The sequence below is a fragment of the Peromyscus leucopus genome, chromosome 8a (genome assembly GCF_004664715.2).
Source record: "Peromyscus leucopus breed LL Stock chromosome 8a, UCI_PerLeu_2.1, whole genome shotgun sequence".
NCBI classification, from domain to species: Eukaryota; Metazoa; Chordata; class Mammalia; order Rodentia; family Cricetidae; genus Peromyscus; species Peromyscus leucopus.
In genome coordinates, this window is record NC_051085.1 from 12,080,512 (window position 1) to 12,090,818 (window position 10,307).

Consider the following 10,307-nt stretch of genomic DNA (forward strand, 5'->3'; position numbering starts at 1 on the left):
TAACTAACTAACAATGCAATTCCAAAGAGAAAGTAAGGTAAGTGTGGGCAGGGGATAGAGCTTCTTGGGTAGAGTGCTTGAGTAACAAGCATTAGACCTCTAAGTTTGATCCCCTGTTCTGGATAAACTGGGCATGGTATAAAGAGGCAGAAGTAGGTAGGTCAGATGTTCATGGTCATCCTTGGTTTCATAATGACTCAGAAGGCCAGCCCTGACTACCTAAAACTCTGTGTATTAGTAGGTACTTTTCAACTGCTGTGATAAAGTACCATGAGTAAGACAGCTTAGAGAACAAAAAGGTTCTTTGGTGTTATGGTTCCATAGGGTTAGGGCCCCTGATGGCAGACTGAGGCATGGCAACAGGAACAGGAAGCTGGGGACTCGTGTTCTGAACCACAAGCAGGAAGTAGAGATTACCCACTCCCAGTGACATACTTCCTCTAGCAGGTCCACATCTCTTAAACCTACCCAAACAGGGCCACCAACTGGAGACCAAGTATTCAGTTAACTTATGTTCAAACATCCACACCTTGTCTGAAAACAAACAAACTAAAAAACCAGGAGAGGTAAGTGTGGTTTGATTCCTATAATTCCAGGACTTAGGAGATAAAGGCAGGAAGATTAGGAGTTCAAGGCCAGCCTAAGAGACATGGAGAATTTGAGGCCAACTTGGACTCCACGACACCATGCTTTTTTTTTAAAGGTGGGAGGGGCCTTTTTAAAATTGGAAGACAATTTTTTAAACATTGGAATCAGACGTTTCCTGTCTTTGAAGACTGTTCCTTCTTAATTAGGCAGGTGATAAATTGGTGTTCTTGCTCTCGTCAGTCACTTGTCAGTTTGGAAGGCTGTCAATCTTTGACGACCTCTGGATGAGCTGTAGAAAGTCATCTTTGCCCCTCTGAGGCTGGCTCAGTATCTGCTGGAGCCTCAGCTCACCTTTGGTCTGCTGTCCCAGGAGTCTGCTGTGAGCAACGTCAGGCCTAACTCTCCCAGCCAACCTCCTGTCCTGATCTACCTGACTTGATTTGCTCAAAGAATGCTTCCCTAAACCTTTTTTTAATAGAGCTTCCTTACTGAAGAAATGGGAGCTTATTGAAAAAAGAACTTATTTTAATGGGTTCTCCTTAGAAGAGCATAGAAATGATTGACAGGGCCTAAGGGCTATGCGCAGCCTGGTGGTCAGGAGCTGGGATGGGAACCTGGCTTCTAGCTTTCCCTCCATCTCCTTGTTTCTTCCATTCTGCGTTGTTCATCTCTCTTTGAGGCCTGGCTTCTGCTGCTCATTTGTGTGTAGAAAATATGGCTACCAGCAGCTCCTGTATCCATCTGTAGCGAGAAAAGCACCCTGTCCTTCCTTTGGCATTTACAAAGAGACACTTGTAGCATGAATCTTAGAGAGCCTTATTAATTAAATCAAACCCGAGCCCAGTTATTGGGGTCAATGCTGGTAGATCAGAGAGACAGAACAAGCCACAGCTACCTCATCTCGCCGGATCCTCAGCTGGTCTTGTTTTCTCAGACTGGAGGCCTCTGAGTCCTCATCCAGAATGGGTCTCAGCTGAATTGCTGCTCAAAAGCCTGAATGCTTAACCAGATGAAAGCTTAACCAGCCAAATGCTTCTAGTTTTTGGTCCTCACGCCTTGTATACCTTTCTGCTTTCTACCACCACTCCCTGAGATTAAAGGCTCATTTTCTGGGATTAAAGGAGTGTGTCACCATGCCTGGCTGTTTCCAATGTGGCCTTGAACTCAGAGATCCAGAGGGATTTCTACCTCTGGAGTGCTAGGATTAAAGGCGTGTGCTACCACTGCCTATCCTCTATGTTTAATATTGTGGCTGTTCTGTCTCTGACCCCAGATAAGTTTATTAGCATGCAAAATATTTGGGGGAATACAATACCACAGATACTGACTGGTCAGTATTGATCTGGGATAACCACAACCATAGCTGGTGAGGTGGGAGCATCCTTATGAACCTGCCTGTGCAGAGTCACCTGAATACACGTATGGGAAGGGCAGCTCAGGGGAAAGGAAGCCCTAGCAGACAGGCAAATGCTGCCTGCTGCCTCTTTCTAGAGCTGCTTTTCTGATTCGGCAGGCCCTGGCCACAGGTGTGAACACTTTCATTTTGTCTTGCCTGATGTGTCTGTAAATATGTTGGGCATCTGTGTGCCAGTGCACAAGTGTGCACATGAACATGGAGGCCAGAGGTCAGCCTTAGCTTTTTTTTCTTTCGCAGCTCTTCACTTTAAAAAAGCTACACAGAGAAACCCTGTCTCGAAAAACCAAAAAAAAAAAAAAAAAAAAAAAAAAAACAAAACAGAACTTACTTTCTTCTATTGATATATGTGTGTGTGCATGCACGTGTGTGTGCACATGTGCTTGCTTTCAGCTTCTTGCTGACATCCAGAGAGGGTGTCAGGTCCCTTGGAGATGGAGCTAGAGTCATTGGGTACTTTCCAATGTGGGTGCTAGGAGCTGAGCTCCAGTCTCTGTAGGTGGGGTTTCTCTGTGTCTTAGCAACCGCTCCCAAATAACCACATGGAAACTTAATATTAATTATGGATGCTTGACTGATAGCTCAGGCTTATTACTGACAAACTCTTACAACTTAAATTAACCCATTTATAGTAACCTACATTCTGCCATGTGGCGTTACCTCTCTTCCATCTTGCACCTCCTGTTTCCTCTCTGTGTCTGGCTGATGACTTCTCTGACTCTACCCTTCTTCTTCCCAGTGTCCTTAATCTGGATCTCCTGCCCAACCTTATCTTGTCCAGTTATCAGCCAGCCAGCTTCTTTATTAAACCAGCCACAGCGATGTATGTTCACACATTATAAAGGAATATTCCACATGTTCCCTGGAAGAGCAACAAGCACTTTGAATCACTAGCCCATACCTTGGCTGGCTCAGAACTCAACCTCAATATGGAGATCAGGCTGGCCTGGAACTCACTGAGATCCACTTGCCTCTGCCTCTGCAGTGATGGGGTCCAAGGTATATGCCACCATGCTGTGCTTCATCTGGCTCTTTTTGAGCCAGGATCTTTCCCTTGGATCTGGGGCTCACTTAGGTTAGGCTGGCGGGCCAGCAACCCCAGTGACCTATCTCCTCACACTCTCCGCTCCCATTATTTTTGTGGGTGCTGGGGATCAAACTGAAGTCCTTATGCTATCAGGGCAAGTAGAACATTATCTCCCGAGCCATCTCTTTAGGTCCCCCCCTCTTTGAGAGCCAAATTTACACTTTAAGTTATAATTACTATGCCTAAGAGGTCCATGAAACAAAATGCCTCTGATCTGCAAGCCCAAGGACAGATAGTTCCTGAAATACTGGAGGCTGTTGTTTATGGGTGATAATAAGCCACATGTTTTCATCCTCTAGACAAGTTTGTTTGAGTCATCTGTACTGGATGTGCTTGATCACATGTAGGCATGAGGTTCACTGGCAGGAAATATGTCAGGATGTATGCTTGCCCCTGACTAGACCTGATGGAAAATACTTAACCTGCTGTAAACCTTCATTCAGAGCCATCTTCTGGAAACCTAGAGATGAACCTGGCCAGATCTCATCCACCTGGCCAATATTTAATTAAACCTTGCTTCAAATTTGGCTTTAAACTGTGAGAGTAGTCTTAATCTTTTTGTTGTTGTTTGTTTGTTTTTGTTTTGAGATGGTCTCATGTATCCCAGACTGGCCCCAAATTCATTATACAGCTTAGGCTGGCCTTGAACTTCTGATCTTCCTGCTTCCTCCTCTAGAGTGCTGGAATGACAGATGTGCATGGTTTCACCTGGCGAATGTGTAAATTACTTAATGGTAAAAGTAAACGTATACAATTGAGCACAAATAGAACATTCAGTTCCGAGAGTGCTTTAACTCCAACTCAAGTGCTGAGTAGCCATACACAGTGGCTGGCTACAGACTGGGCAACTCAGTGGAGACAATGCTTCCAGCACCACAGTCATTCTGCACAGCTTCCTTCTAGAGCACAGACCCTGGGATGAATGTAGCATGAATCCTAACTGGTCTTAATAATAAAAAGCCAGAATCAGATATCAGGGTGAAAGCTGAAAGACCAGAGAAGCAGAGCGGCCAGCCACTAGAAAGACTTCTTACCTCTACCGAATCCTCAGCCTGAAAGGGAGCTGAGCTCCTGTCTCCTCTCGCCTTATATTCCTCTCTTCACCCAGCCATATCACTTCCTGTCTCCACCTCCCTAGTGCTGGGATTAAAGGTGTGTGCCACCACTGCTTGGCTCTGTTTCTCTTTTAGACTGGATTAATCTGGTGTAGCCCAGGGTGGCTTTGAACTTCTGCTCTTCCTGCTTCCTCCTCCCAAGTGCTGGGATTAAAGGTATGTGGCACTGTTGCCTGGCCTCCCTGGTTGTCTAGTGGCTGGCTCTGCCCTCTGATCTTCAGGCCAGCTTTATTTGTTAAAGCACAAACAAAATGTCACCACAGATGGTGACTATGTAATCCAATCCGCTACTAAACTGGAAAGTACTTCTTTGGAGACCTCAGATCAAGAGTTGCGTTAAACCCCATTGCCAGAACACCGAGTGAGCCCTTCTAACCTCATCATGCCCCCCTTCCCAGTCTTGCCTCAAAATTTCAGTACTAATTAATTCAATCATGTTTCTCCTCCTTGTCAGGTGGGGCCAGGAGGCTATTGCAATACCCCAGCCTGTGGGAACTGTCTGGTCCACGTATTTTCTCTTCTGTGACTGATTTCTCCCCAGTCCTGGGTGTTGTGTACAGATCTTTATGCTCGCTGCTCTGCAAAATCCCATCTTTTCATAGGGTAGAGGCAGATGTCTCAGGCGGTGGCAGCTGACCCAGAGATTGTACCCTCCAGCCCTTCCTGCTTCCAGATATGGCCCTGTAGCCAGTTCTCATCCGAACATGGGAGACATTTATGCTCCCTCCAGATGAAGATTTAAAAGCAGCCATATTTTCCTGCTGCTCACGTGGAAAGGTCCCTGGAGCTTTGGGGGACTGTGCAACCAGAGGATGAAAGGATCTTGGCTCTTGAGAGTACTCTAGAGAAAAGCTACTAAACATGAAAGACAGCTGCAAGGAGGTTTACCTGTGAGTGGGAGGAAAGCTGCTGAAATCTCGGAGTTATAGCCTCTGTATAGCATCACCGTAACCGAAAAGTAACTCTTTGCCTTAAACTCCCTCCCTTGCTAGGAGTCACCCTTCCCCAACCTCTAGAAGAGTCTCCTTCCTGGAGCTACAGCCCAGACCCCATGGTCCTGGCATTTTGAGCTCCTTGTTGTATCTTTCAGGTCATTTTTTCTTTATACTTTATCCATCCAGCGTTTCCTAGTGTGAGGAGCTGTCCTTGACGTTATTATTCAGTCTGTCTGTGCTTAAGGAGAGAATGTGAAGACCAACATGGATATCAGCATTGGTATCCATGGCAACTATAAGAAATAGATAAAGTTATATGTACATCCATTTCTCTAATACCAAGTGGAAAACTACTAATCTCTCCCATGTGATCCCTCTCATTGTCTTCACACTTCTCCCTACCACCAGCTGCCTCATCCATCCTGTTCCTGGGGGAATGTGTGTATCTGAGGCAGATCCAGCAGAAAAACCAAAGGCCACACAAGGGCTCACCCCAGAAGTTCTGTCTGCCTACATCTACCCAAGTTGCACTGTTCCAGTGTGTTAACCCTTTAAATAAGTATCTGATATTTATTTTTGTATTTGCTTATTTACTGATACTTCACTTTAGAGCTGTAAGGAAATAAACACCAAGTTCTTTCATATGTAGAGTCTAGCCAATAAGATAGGTATATACTCAAACCAATGTATGCATGGGTACAGAATAACAGGAGACGAAGAAGACAAGAAAGAGTAAGTGTGAGGAGATGTGGAAAGACTGAATTCGGGTAATGGGTAAGATACCCATTGTATCAGGTAATGGTAACGGAGGGGATATAAAGCTAATCGACTTCTAGTTCTAAGTCCATCACGGATGGTCTTGGTTCTGGTGATGGATAAGTACAAAAAACATATTCGATACTGAAAATGTAAAATTGAATGTGAAGCTTCACAGCTTCCATTTGGAATGCCAACTCCATCTTTCTGTAAGTTCATTGAGTTGTATAGTTGTATAGTCTTGGGATCTGGTTAGTTTGACAATGTGGTGATTTTATTTGCAAGTTTTTTCCTAAATAATAAAGTTTATTTTTTTTTTTTTTTTTTTTTTTTTTTTTTTTTTTGGTTTTTCGAGACAGGGTTTCTCTGTGTAGCTTTGCGCCTTTCCTGAGACTCACTTGGTAGCCCAGGCTGGCCTCGAACTCACAGAGATCCGCCTGCCTCTGCCTCCCGAGTGCTGGGATTAAAGGCGTGCGCCACCACCGCCCGGCTAAAGTTTATTTTTAAAAGAGAAATCCTTGTAACTTTATATTTCCAAAACGTTCTAAAATACAAATGTCTCGAGTGTCTCAGATATTATTGGTGGTTTCAAGTCAGCACATCTGCAGCTGTCTGAAGAGAGCTCCCCTTTCCGCAAAGCTTCCTAGGTTTTTCCGTTGCTCATTAGTGAATGGGAAACAAAAACAAAACAAAACAAAGGAATGAAATAAGAAGGAAAGGAAATGACTGCTCCTAGGTATGGCGGAGGAGAAAGTTTACTGTGGATAAAAAGGAGATGGGAGGTAGAGGCAGACACATCTGGGAGAGTGAGGAGAGGTCATGACCCTGAGCCACGTGAGGAGAAGGAGGAGGGAGAGGAGGGGAGAGAGAGGGGAACCAGACACAGCAGTCAGGACAGCAAAGGTCGGAAAGGGGTGGGTAGTTCCAATGTCTGGATTATATAGGGAAGAGCCTCTGGGGCAAGGGCAGCCCAGTCCTGGGGCTGCAGAGGTCAGGGTAGAAGACCGGGCATGCCAGCCATACTTTGTAACAGGTAGGGACTGAGGGATGCTGGGAGGGTCTGGAGGCCAGGTCGGCTTTGACTTACTTTATTTATTTATTTATTTATTTATTTATTTATTTATTTATTTTATTTATTTATAGACGGAAGCGCTCTATGTATCACTGGTTGTCTTGGAACTCTCTGTGTAGACCAGGCTGGCCTTGAACTCACAGAGATCCACCTGCCTTGCCTGGGATTAAAGGCATGAGACACCATGCCTGGACTCCCCCATCCCCCTTAAACTTTTATTTTCTATTTATTTTATGTGCTTGAATGTTTTGCCTGCATGATGTCTTTGCACCATGTGCATCCATGCTGCCTAAGGAGGCTAGAAGAGGGTGTTAGATCCCCCAGAACTGGAGGTACAGACAGTTGTGAGCTGTCATGTGGTGCCGGGAATCAAGCTTGGGTCCTCTGGAAAAGCAGCCAGTACCCTTAACCACTGAGTCATCTCTTCAGCTCCATCTTTAAAAGACTATTATTATTATTATTTTAGCTTTTTGAGACAGGGTCCCATGTAGCCTAGGCTAGCCTTGAGCTCCTCTTCCTAAGAGAGGAATGTAAGCAGGACCTTCCATGTCCCACCCAAGATGGCACTCTTGAGCCTTTGCCAGACAGACCCCCAGGATGCCTTAGAGGGAGCTATAGGAAAGGATATCATCAACAAGCAGCACTATGCAGTATTCCCCAGCTGCAGAAACCATTTGAGAAATGGCTACCTACAACTGGCCCTTATAAAGCCCAGGGCTGTTCAGGAACTTCACGTCGACATTCCCAGGCAGGCTCAGCATTAGTTTGGACTCAAGTATAGGCTCAGTTATAGGCAAGTTTATTTTATTTCTGGATAACTGAGAGTAGCAGAAGTAGGTGTCTCCCTCCATGTACCTTTTATTTTTGAAGACTGAATGCAACAAATAGGGGCTGGGGCTGGGGTTGGGGCTCTGATGCTGAGAGCTTGTTTAGCAATACATCAATCTGGGTGAGGTGGCGCACACCTGAATTGCAAGCACTCACGAGGTGACAGGTAGTGGCAGGAGGATCAGAAGGTCATCCTTGGTTCTGTTTAGAGTTTGAAGCCAGCCTGGGATACGTGAGACCTCATCTCCACAACATAGTCCCCCAAGCAAAACCAACAATAACAGGATAAGAATGAGAGCAACTAACATAGAGCATGGCTGCGGCAGCAAACATTGGAGAGTCTTCGGAAGAGAGAACGCTGCTTGGAATTTTGTACACCCCAGCAGGTCCTGTTAGCCGACAAGAGGTCACAATACCTAATTAAGTGTCTTAACTCAATAATCCTAAGTAATTTGGTATCATAGGTAAACTTTTTTTTTTAAAACAAGTTAATCACAACACTCGGTGAAGATGATAATGGAAACAATCTGAGCCAGATACACAAGGGATGTGACAGCTTTGGCTGCAGCGTCTCTATCCAGTTCTGAGACCGTCCCGAGAGGCTAAGGCTCCCCTTTTCTTACACCCGCATTCTGTCTGGGTCAGATACCTGCTATCTCGTCCACAAAGGAAGCTTAATTTATCCTTGTAAGGAAAAGCTTTGTTTGAAGATCAGCAAGAACTGCTGTGTTCCCACAGGCGCTTATCTCCTGAAAGTCCCTGGGCCGCCTCCTATCTCACCACCAAGAACACACGTTTGGCTCTCAGAGGTGGTTGAGCAAGCCCTTTCTGTTTGTTTTAATTTTACTGTATCTATCCTTTTGAGAATTTCATACATGTATACAATGTATTTTTATGAAATCCCCTCTCTCTCTTCCTTACAACTTCTCCCAAACCTTTCCCCATAACCTTGTCTCAACATTGAATCCTTTCTTTTGCTCTACAGTCCACTGAGTCCAATTAGAGCTGCCTCTACGCACAGGGGTGTTGGGAGCCATCTACCCAAGCAGGGGCGAAGTTGGAGGAACCACGCCCCCGAGGAAAGCTGGCACCGCCTCTTTCAGCCGCGTCAACTGCCAGCAGCAAACAGCTTGGGGTGGGGGCTTTGTGAGCCTCCCACCGTAATGGTAAGCAAGGTTTTTGTCTATATATTGTAATTTTTTTTTTACATTTAGTGTGTGTGTGTGTGTGTGTGTGTGTGTGTGTGTGTGTGTGTGTGTGTGTGTGTGTGGTATCAGTGTGCATTTGAAGGCTAGAAGACAACATTCAGGGATCTCTCTATTCTGTGGGTCGCAGGGATTGAACTCGGGTCTTCAGGCTTGGTGGCAAGTGCCTTTACCAGCTGAGCCATCTTGCCAGCCTAAAACACGGCTTTTAAAGAATGGCTAAACCTAGGACCGAGACATGTGACCCTCCGAAAGACATGATTGTCTTACATCTTGGTGATTGTGATTGCACGTGCTGCACCCCAGTCCGGGGATTTTTTTTTTTAAGCCTGGTCTCTGAAGAGCCTGTGCTCATGGGTAAAAGGAAGATTGCAGTCTCCCAGACTCTGGAGCCAGTGACTCCAAGTCCTCCAAATTCTAGAGGCGGGACGGCGGGCTTGAGTTGTAAGCAACTCCCTTGATTGGTCCCTGGGCTCCTGTCTGAGGACCCTTGCCCTCTGCTCTATCAGTAAAGTTATCTTTATTTTTGTTATTGAAATTGGGGGGCGGGCACAGCCTGTCCCTCAAGTCATTCTAGCCACCCATCCTCAATAAACGAATTTAAAGAACCAAGTTAAAAGTGGAAAGCAGAAAAATGGGATTTATTCCATGTGACCATACTGGGAAGCAGGATGAAGATCCAGGAACTTCCAAGTTTATCTTGAGGGGGGGGGAGGGCGTGAAATGAGATGAAAGTTTAAATAGAGGGCCCAGATTATGCATATTGAAGCAGTCCTGGTCAAGGTGTGGTCCCACCTGCGAAGGGTGACGAGTTGTTTGAAACCCCGTGAAATCTCTTTGAGGGAGTCAGGTGTCCCGTTCACGTTCCTGCCGTCCGGGGTCATCACCACGCCAACCCACCTCCTCCCCAGCCCCGTTGTTGCCATTTCCTTCTTTCTTCATGAGATTCCAGGGATAAGTTCTGTTTCTTCGGAGTCCCTTGTTTCAGCAGCCTGATGGACAGGGAGCGTCTTTAGAATATCTTCGCCTCAGCCAGGCGGGTTGCATTTCCATAAGCCCTTCCTCTGTAACTGCTCCCAGCCAGCCGCTCTTCTCCTTTCCCCCAGCCGAGGTCACCCTCAGCCTGCTGCTTCTCGCTGGCTGCTGGCTGGGCTTGCCTTCTGTGGCTTTCTCTCTCCAGCCTGTCTGGGCAGAGAAGCCGCTTCCTCCTGGTTCCTTCCTCTCTTTTCCCTCGGGGTCTGGATTTTTTGGTCTGGGGCTCACATTTTACAATCACCCCCTCCTTTTCTTCAGGGAAAGGCAATCAT